Here is a 9,286-nt window from a genome sequence, read left to right as displayed (position 1 = left end):
ACCCGACCATTAATTTTTTATTGAATCAGCTCATGGTCGGAAATACAGGCGGAACAATTGTACCAAGGCACAGGTTGCCGTTAAACAAACAGGGGTCTTGTGGTTACATTTAGAAGTTAACCAGTGCAGTTCCTTGATTGTAATTGCATTTGAGATAATCTGAACTACCTGGTGTGCCGGCCAGTGTGGCCGAGCGGTTCTAGGCGCTTCAGTCTGGAACCGCGCGATCGCTACGGTCCTGCCTCGGGCATGGATGTGTGTAATGTCCTTAGGTTAGTTAGGTTTAAGTAGTTCTAAGTTCTAGGGGACTGATGACCTCAGATGTTAAGTCCCATAGTGCTCAGAGCCATTTGAACCATCTACCTGTTGTACTAAATTGTGCGTTCCTGTCTTTGAAAGACCGGGTCATTTTTGGTGTATTTTTAACTCGATCTTGTGGTTCCGCCGAGTGAGTCCTCTTTTAATAAGTGCTCATACGTAATGTTGTAAATAGGTTGTTTAGGTTTTTATGTTGGTGACGCCACGTAGCGCTCTGTATGAAAATCACTGACTGTGCTGTGTGCAGTCTGTGGCTGGTTGGCATTGTCGGAATATTTGCTATTTTAGTGTTGGGCAGTTGGATGTGAACAGCGCGTAGCGTTGCTCAGTTGGAGGTGAAACGCCAGCAGTGGTGAATGGCTCTGAGCACTATGGGACTCAACTGCTGTGGTCATAAGTCCCCTAGAACTTAGAATACTTAAACCTAACTAACCTAAGGACAGCACACAACACCCAGCCATCACGAGGCAGAGAAAATCCCTGACCCCGCCGGGAATCGAACCCGGGAACCCGGGCGTGGGAAGCGAGAACGCTACCGCACGACCACGAGATGCGGGCCCAGCAGTGGTGAGTGTGGGGAGAGAGATGGCAGAATTTTGAGAGCGGACGATCTGGACGTGTGTCCATCAGAAAGAGTGAATCTGTAACACTGTTTATCATGAACTGATATATATATATATATATATATATATATATATATATATATATATATATATATATATATATGACTTTTGAACGCTATGAAGGTAAATACATTGTTTGTTCTCTATCAAAATCTTTCATTTGCTAACTATGCCTATCAGTAGTTAGTGCCTTCAGTAGTTAGAATCTTTTATTTAGCTGGCAGTATTTGCGCTCGCTGTATTGCAATAGTTCGAGTAACGAAGATTTTTGTGAGGTAAGTGATTCATGAAAGGTATAGGTTATTGTTAGTCTTGACCATTCTTTTGTAGGGATTATTGACAGTAAGATTGCGTTGCGCTAAAAATATTGTGTGTCAGTTTAGTGATGATCAGAATAAGTAAAGAGAGAAATGTCTGAGTACGTTCAGTTTTGCTCAGCTGTTTGAAAATCAAATAACATAGAGGTTTTCCAGCACTGTCATTTATAAAATTTTTCTAAGGGGATGTTTCAATGTTTTAAAACGTTCCTTCAGAACAGCCTTTATGAAAGCAATTTAACTTTCCACATATTTACAGCCATCTGTCACCAGGGCTTTAGTGAGAATGAGATTGTCGCAAGGAAGGGGTTGGGATCCAGTCGCAATTTGATTGCTGATTGAAAGGAAAAGTTGCTAGCTTTGAAGCAAGCCTTATCATTGTCAAAATTTTTTCCTAATTTGTTTAACCTATAAGCTTAGGTGAGCATCTTATCCCCGAACCTTCCGTATTTTACGTCATCTGTTTGAGTAATTGAAGCACACTTGTCATCAATATTACTTATAGGTTTTCATGTGTTGCAGAAGGGCATTGAATAAGAGAAACTGTCCAGCTGCCTCGTGATGACTGGGTGTTGTGTGATGTCCTTAGGTTAGTTAGGTTTAAGTAGTTCTAAGTTCTAGTGGACTGATGACCATAGATGTTAAGTCCCATAGTGCTCAGAGCCATTTGAACCTTTTGAACTGTCCAGCGCGGCGTAAACACTACTGTTTCACCCGATAATGGGCGGGCTGAAGGTCCGGGCCCTGGATAATTGTCATGTTGTTCTTATTTGATTTCTCTTGTAAAAGCCTATTCATTCCACAAATTTGTTAATATGTGAACAAAACAGATTTATGATTATATATTGTTAAATAAATATGTAGTGTCCCTTCCACTTTTCCTTAATACCAGCAAATTCCACGTCTCACTCATGTATGAACAGTATTGTATCATTTTACACTGATTAAACTGAGGGTAAGGAATACTTTTTTGCCTAGTTCAATAGCCGTCTTCGGATCTGTAAAGATTTCCAATGAAATACAAGTCAATACCTCTTAGCCAAACAGAAAATGTTGTACCCATACAGTAACATCAGAGCCGTTAACCAGCATTGATATGACCGTGTAGGAGATACACAGTTGTAAATCTTTCCAAATCTGAAAATGGCTATTGAACGGACTGAAACTATCTGCGTAACAAAACTCTGGGCAATAAAGTGTTCTCAAAGGATACCAGACTCACAAATACAGGAAATCGCCTTCTGCTTCCATTGACGATGGTTAAACTGAATTACATTTCCCTATTTCCATTACTCAATTAAGCGCCCCTAAGGATTTGGTGCATTATATATAGGAGAGTGTCACGAAAATAACTTTCGAAATCTGTAGTTTATCACTAATTGACTAGTTCTTAGAAACCTATTGAAAATGCTAATTTTGGAATACTACACACATATGAACAGCGCTTAGCGGATTTTGTCATAACAGTTCGCATATATTTCGTCATGCCGTTACTGAACACGTGTTTCAACAGTCTGTCAGCAAAATTAGAGCTCCTTGCAGTGCTAAACACCTTTTTTCTTTACAACAACCGGGAAAAGGGTGGTACTCGGGCTTGCTTAAACCTACAGTATCTCAATTTGTGTTGGATATAAAACATCCTCCAGCTGCCCCGTCATAAAGCTGTCAGTGACTTTATGTGCTGACTTAAGTAATGCCTGTGTGAAACGCCCATCTTTCAAACTTGGGGTTTTTATATGGACGCGGAACCTGGTATCATTATATTCGCATCTGTTTCCATCGCAATCAGCGTTAATTGCTTCGTTTCTGAGCTTCTGATAATTACGGCGTCAAATTGCACCCGAGGGACCAGTAATGAGAAATACGAACTAACAGCTTCATCGCCGTCACTTTTTGCAGTCGCTGTCGGTTTTGCGTTATTTACACTTTGCCACGAAGATGATTTTTGAAACCGGAGAGCTATCGCACGCTCTTGTCTGCAGATTCTCCTGTGTCATTCGTATATTATTTCCTAACATGAGGTGTTTACAGAGCTATGTGAAGTATTCTTTGAATGGAAAGCTGTTAGTAAAGGTGTAAAATTTATGGAGTTGTCCCCTTTTGAGATAAATTCCACTTCCTTCAATTAATCTATTGTTAATAGCAGATCACACAAATGATACAGTGATTTAATGAAGCAACCGAGCTCCATTTCACAGCACGAAACGTTGTTAATGTAGTCGGCCGAGCAAAGATACGTATATAGAAACACCCATCTCGTAAATCTGGGAACGTGTATCACCGAACATCGGTTTTTCTGAAAAGAGTATAAAAGTAAACGACAAAATATGTTTGTGACAAAGGGAATTAAAAACTGTGGTGACATTGTGGTAAAGATACGACTCGAAACCACAGACTGTAAACTGACTATAGAAAAAGCAGCACTCCGTCCTCAGGCCACGAGTGGCCTACCGGGATCATCCGACCGCCGTGTCATCCTCAGGGGAGGATGCGGATAGGAGGGGCGTGGGGTCAGCACACCGCTCTCCCGGTCGTAATGATGGTATTCTTGGCCGAAGCCGCTACTTTTTTTTATATCATTTTGTTCGATTTCGTTCGTTTTATCTGCTCGGGGCGAACGTCGGAAGACACCCGCTTCAGTTCGTCGTTGCTCCATTAACTCAGTTTATATATACTCAGTTTATATATACATATATATATTATTACAGAGGGCAGCTAACCCTCTGACCGAACACGCTGAGCTACTGTGCCGGTATACTATTCGGTCGAGTAGCTCCTCAATTGGCATCACGAGGCTGAGTGCAACCCGAAAAATGGCAACACCGCATGGCAGCCTGGATGGTCACCTATCCAAGTGCCGACCACGCCCGACAGCGCTTAACTTCGGTGATCTGACGGGAACCGGTGTATCCACTGCGGCAGGGCCGTTGCCCAGACTGTCTGTAGAGGCAATGATAATTTAACAAACTGACACTTGCTGTAAACCAGGTGTACCACTACCGCCCAAGTCCGGACACCGTCTCAATTATACTTACGGTGCACTCAACGAATGTGACGAAAAGAGTGTAAAAAGATCTTACCGCCTAATTTTACGGGTACTTACGCCCGGCAAGAGCGTGAATAGAGCACTTATTTGGCGGAGTGAACACAAGAAAGAATCATGATAATATGTGGGACCTGAATCTATACTTTCGTAAAATAGTACTCTGAACTCTCATTACTTAACAGCGCGCGACTCGCCGCCTCGTTAGTACAGGATTCAAAAACGTAAACATAGTCTCAGGGATTGTCTTTCGTGTTATCACGTTAAAATATTGCTGCAGGATACCTTTACTATAGTGAAATTTAATTAAAAGAAATCTTTTAGTGAAAGAAAGTATTCCCCTTTTTTTAAACGAAACAATCTTCGTCTTGCCGAGAAGCGGCCACTGAACTTAACTGAATGTTCTCTGTTTTTACCTTAATACAACATAAATTAATATATTCACTTTCTTTTCCTTAATAATTATGGTGCGAGTCTCTTAAAGCCTCCGTTGATGAACGCAATGAAATTATAATGAAATTTTTTCCAATGCAAGATGCCTGCCTAGAACGGTCGATTGTTCTGCCGTACTTGTTGTTTATCTCTCTTGCTGAAAACCTTACAAATAATTTTTTACTTCTGCATGAAGATCACAAGCCATATGTAAGAAAAAATGCACAATCGGCATAAATTACCATATATTATTTAAAATTTACACCTTACAATTCGAAATGGCCGCGGTAGCGTGCGTTAGCTTTGAGATTGGAGCAGAGAGGGAATAATACTCGCCAGCGAGTAAAAGAACAATTAATTACCACAAAGATCCTATACAGTTACCTTATAGAGTCTGTCTGTATCATTATTATTTCATTTCATTATAAATTAACGTTATGCAGCTAATTGTCATGAGCATTTTCAGAGTTTTTTACAATTTCATTTTACTTTATTCTGTGTCTGACTTGTCGTCGCACGATTCAATATTTTGTGCCGTGTATCGGTACACAGGGTTTTCTCTAGCTATCAACTGTGTTAAATACAAACTTTAAGCAGTGTAATCAACTAAGAAAAACAGTAATGAAACAAAATAAAAAAAATGTGATACAATAATCACCACTTACTGCCTTTAACAAAGCATGGGGATAAGAAACGAATGATCATATGGCTCCCTTGTAGGTACATCATGTGGTATAGTTCGGTTCACAGGCGTAGCGTTGGAAACATCAGGGAGTGAAAGAGGCTGCAGTCGTAACACTTTTATCACATACAAGCTACGAACAAAAGAAATGAGATCCCTGTTACTATGAGGGCGCACTGAAAAGTAATGCCCCCGAATTTTTATGTGAAAACGCTTAAATATTTTTAAGCGAACCAAACGCCATTAATATTCCACATCCATATTCTTCATGTCTACATATTTGCTTCTCTGTGCCGCTACACGTCTCCGAATTGTAGCGAGTAACATTCCGGTGTATAATGTAACTATGTCGGTCCGTGAGAAACAGCGTGCTGTAATCGAGTTTCGAATGCGAAGAGTTCGTCCACAGATGGCGCACCCTCTCCTTCAACATGAAAATGCCAGACCACGCACGGGCGTCGCGACATCCGTAACAATTAGACGTCTTAGGTTCACTGTCATCGATCGTCCTTCATACTGTCCCGAATTGGCCCATCAAATTTTCATATGTTCCCAAAACTAAACACCTTCGAAGACTTCACTTCGATAGTGATGAAGTAGCGCAAAAAGAGATTTGGTTGTGGCTCCGTCAACAAAATCGAACATTCTACGGTGACGGTATCAACAAACTGATCTCTCGATGGGAGAAATGTGTTCGTCGTCATGGTGACTATGTTGAAAATAAATGTGTAGACACCAAGAATAAAAATGCAGAATGTTGATAACGTTTGTTTTGTTTAAAAGGTCTTAAGAGTTCTCACATAAAAATTCGGAGGCATTAATTTTCAACTCGTCCTCATAGTATTTCTCGAGGTGTAATACGTCAGCGACACAGTTTTCCAAACTTCAACTACGTCTTTGCGTCCAGACAAGTTGAATCAAAACCGATCAGTTCGGAAACAGTGCACAAGAAGTTTTTCTGCGGAGGAGTTTTACATCGACCAAGGAAATACGTATGACGTCTGACTCAAAAGAAACGAAACTATGCTGAAAACGAGTGTACTTGTCAAAAGTATTCAGTTAGGGGGAGTCACCCTGAAAGTAGGAAACGTTTTCGTTCTACTGCTACAAAATGTCTGCATCTTCTGGTCCATGAGCAAATACAACTGTTGGTATATCCCAAGCAGGTATAAATATTGTTGTGGACTGGCAAGACAGCCAATCCACTATGACAGGAAGCCGAAAGGCACGCGTTTAAGCTCACGCAGGCTGGCGTGAGGTCTGGAACATGACAAGGAACTGAGACTAGCAAAAATAGTACGTATCTGTTGGAATACTTAACTTTAATCCATAATTGGTGAACATCGCTCTTGACGGTACATGTTTTACAGCATCAGTAGTAACTGGTAAAGGCGCCTTGCTAGGTCGTAGCAAATAACGTAGCTGAAGGCTATGCTACCTATCGTCTCGGCAAATGAGAGCGTAATTTGTCAGTGAACCATGGCTAGCAAAGTCGGCTGTACAACGGGGGCGAGTGCTGGGAAGTGTCTCTAGACCTGCCGTGTGGCGGCGCTCGGTCTGCAATCACTGATAGTGGCGACACGCGGGTCCGGCGTAGACTAACGGACCGCGGCCGATTTAAAGGCTACCACCTAGCAAGTGTGGTGTCTGGCGCTGACACCAGAATTATACTGCCTGTCGTTCAGAAATGACGTCTGTTACCCCACTCCGTTAAACTGTAACTGAGGTAATACTTAAAGGTGTTCCTTTGCAGTAACCTGCAGTTCAAATCAACGAAAACAGAATAATGTCACACAAAATTACTGAATAGATTTGTAAATGAGTGCTGACGGCGACAGTGATGTAGATTACTGGATTTGCTAAATGCTTTCATCCCGAAGATATATTCTGGTTACGTAAGTCCAAGCATTCCGAAGAATTGAAGGAACAACTCTTGTCAGGCTCTCTGTGGAATGAAAAATGAATTCTTTTTTCATATCTGATATGACACCCAAGACGTGTTCGATCGGGTTCAGATCTGGAGAGTTGTGGGGCCAGTACATCAACTGGATCTCGCGACTGTGTTCCTCGATCCACTCTATCACACTTCTGGCCTTGTGACATGGCGCATTATCTTGTTGAGAAATGCCACTGCTCTCGAGAAACATGATCGTCATCAAGGGTGTATGTGGTCTGCAACCAGTATACGATACTCCTTGACCATCGTGCTGCCTTGCTCGAGCTCCACTGGATCCATGGATGCGTGTGAATGTTCCCCAGAGCATTAAGGAGACCCTGCCAACAATCCAGGTGTCAAGCAGTTGTTCCACTGGAAGACGACGGATTCGCGCCCTCCCATCGGCATTATGAGGAAGGCAATGGGCTTCGTCAGACCATGCAACGCTCTGACACTGCGCCAACGTCCAGTACCGATTGTCACATGCCCATTTCAGTCGTAGTTGCCGATGTCGTGGTGTTGACGTCGGTACATATATAGGTTGGCGGCTGCAGAGGCCCATCTTTCGGAATGTTCGGTGCACTTTGTGTTCAAACATACTTGTCACCCAGCATTAAAGTTATTTACGCCACAGTTCGCCGCCCATCCTGTTTTACCAGCCTGTCCGACCAACGACGTCTGACATCTTGTAATATTTCTGGCTTAGTCAGCCATCATATTAGGCTCCAAGAAGCTGTTCCCAGAGCAGTGGAGATGCAAGTAGTATACAGATGACGAAATGTGGTGTGAGGTACCTGTGACAGATTCGGTACCATTGCCGTGAGAAAGACCACCTGCATAATGCTACTGCTCTGTGATTGGTTCCTCTGTTCGGAGCAAGGGCGCCATAACGTTAAAGTATAGTTATTATTATTAGTTGAACTACTCACTGGAATTGTAAGTGGGCTGTTTAGGTTTTTATATTGGTAACGCCACATAGCGCTCTGTATGAAAATCACTGGCTGTGCTGTGTGCAGTCTGTGGCTGGTTTGCATTGTTGTTGGCTATTGTAGTGTTGGGCAGTTGGCTGCTAACAGCGCGTAGCGTTGCGCAGTTGGAGGTGAGCCGCCAGCAGTGGTGGATGTAGGGAGAGAGATGGCGGAATTTTGAGAGCGCACGATCTGGACATGTGTCCATCAGAAAGAGTAAATTTGTGATATTGGATATCATGAACTGATATATATATATATATATATATATATATATATATATATATATATATATATATATATATATATATATATATAATGACTTTTGAACACTATTAAGGTAAATACATTGTTTGTTCTCTATCAAAATCTTTCATTTGCTAACTATGCCTATCAGTAGTTAGTGCCTTCAGTAGTTTCAATCTTTTATTTAGCTGGCTGTACTGGCGCTCGCTGTATTGCAGTAGCTTGAGTAACGAAGATTTTTGTGAGGTAAGTGATTTGTGAAAGGTATAGGTTAATGTTATTCAGGGCCATTCATTTGTAGGGATTACTGAAAGTCAGATTGCGTTGCGCTTAAAGTACTGTGTGTCAGTTTAAGCACAGTCATGTATAATTTTTCTAAGGGGACGTGTCAGAATGACTTCACTTTTTAATATAAATATCGCTCAACAGCTGACTATCAATCAGTCATTTTAGAATTATTAAAAACAATTTAAATCAAAAACAAAAGACTGACGAAATCGCAGACGAAGCACTTCGGAAGCGTTCGGGTCACGCCTTTTCTGGTAAGGCGCGCGAAGTGTGTCGGGATGTTCGTCACTCTGGATAAAGCAGTCGAGAAGAACAGTCATATTGTCTGTCGTAGGATGTGTTTCCAATTTTTATTTAAGTTCCTGTTCGTCACTCTGGATTAGGCAGTCGAGATGTACAGTCATGTTGTCTCTGGTAGGATGTGTTTGCTAGT

The 9,286-nt window shown here is 41.8% G+C and overlaps 1 pseudogene; it reads right to left on the bottom strand.

Annotated features, from left to right (window-relative positions):
- Positions 1-4,072: 4,072 nt before the first annotated feature.
- LOC126189276 (5S ribosomal RNA) lies at positions 4,073-4,190 on the bottom strand (annotated as a pseudogene).
- Positions 4,191-9,286: the final 5,096 nt, after the last annotated feature.

Source organism: Schistocerca cancellata, chromosome 5, assembly GCF_023864275.1.
Source record: "Schistocerca cancellata isolate TAMUIC-IGC-003103 chromosome 5, iqSchCanc2.1, whole genome shotgun sequence".
Lineage (NCBI taxonomy): Eukaryota > Metazoa > Arthropoda > Insecta > Orthoptera > Acrididae > Schistocerca > Schistocerca cancellata.
The sequence above is the reverse complement of the archived record's forward strand: the minus strand, read 5'-3'. Positions and strand labels throughout refer to the sequence as shown.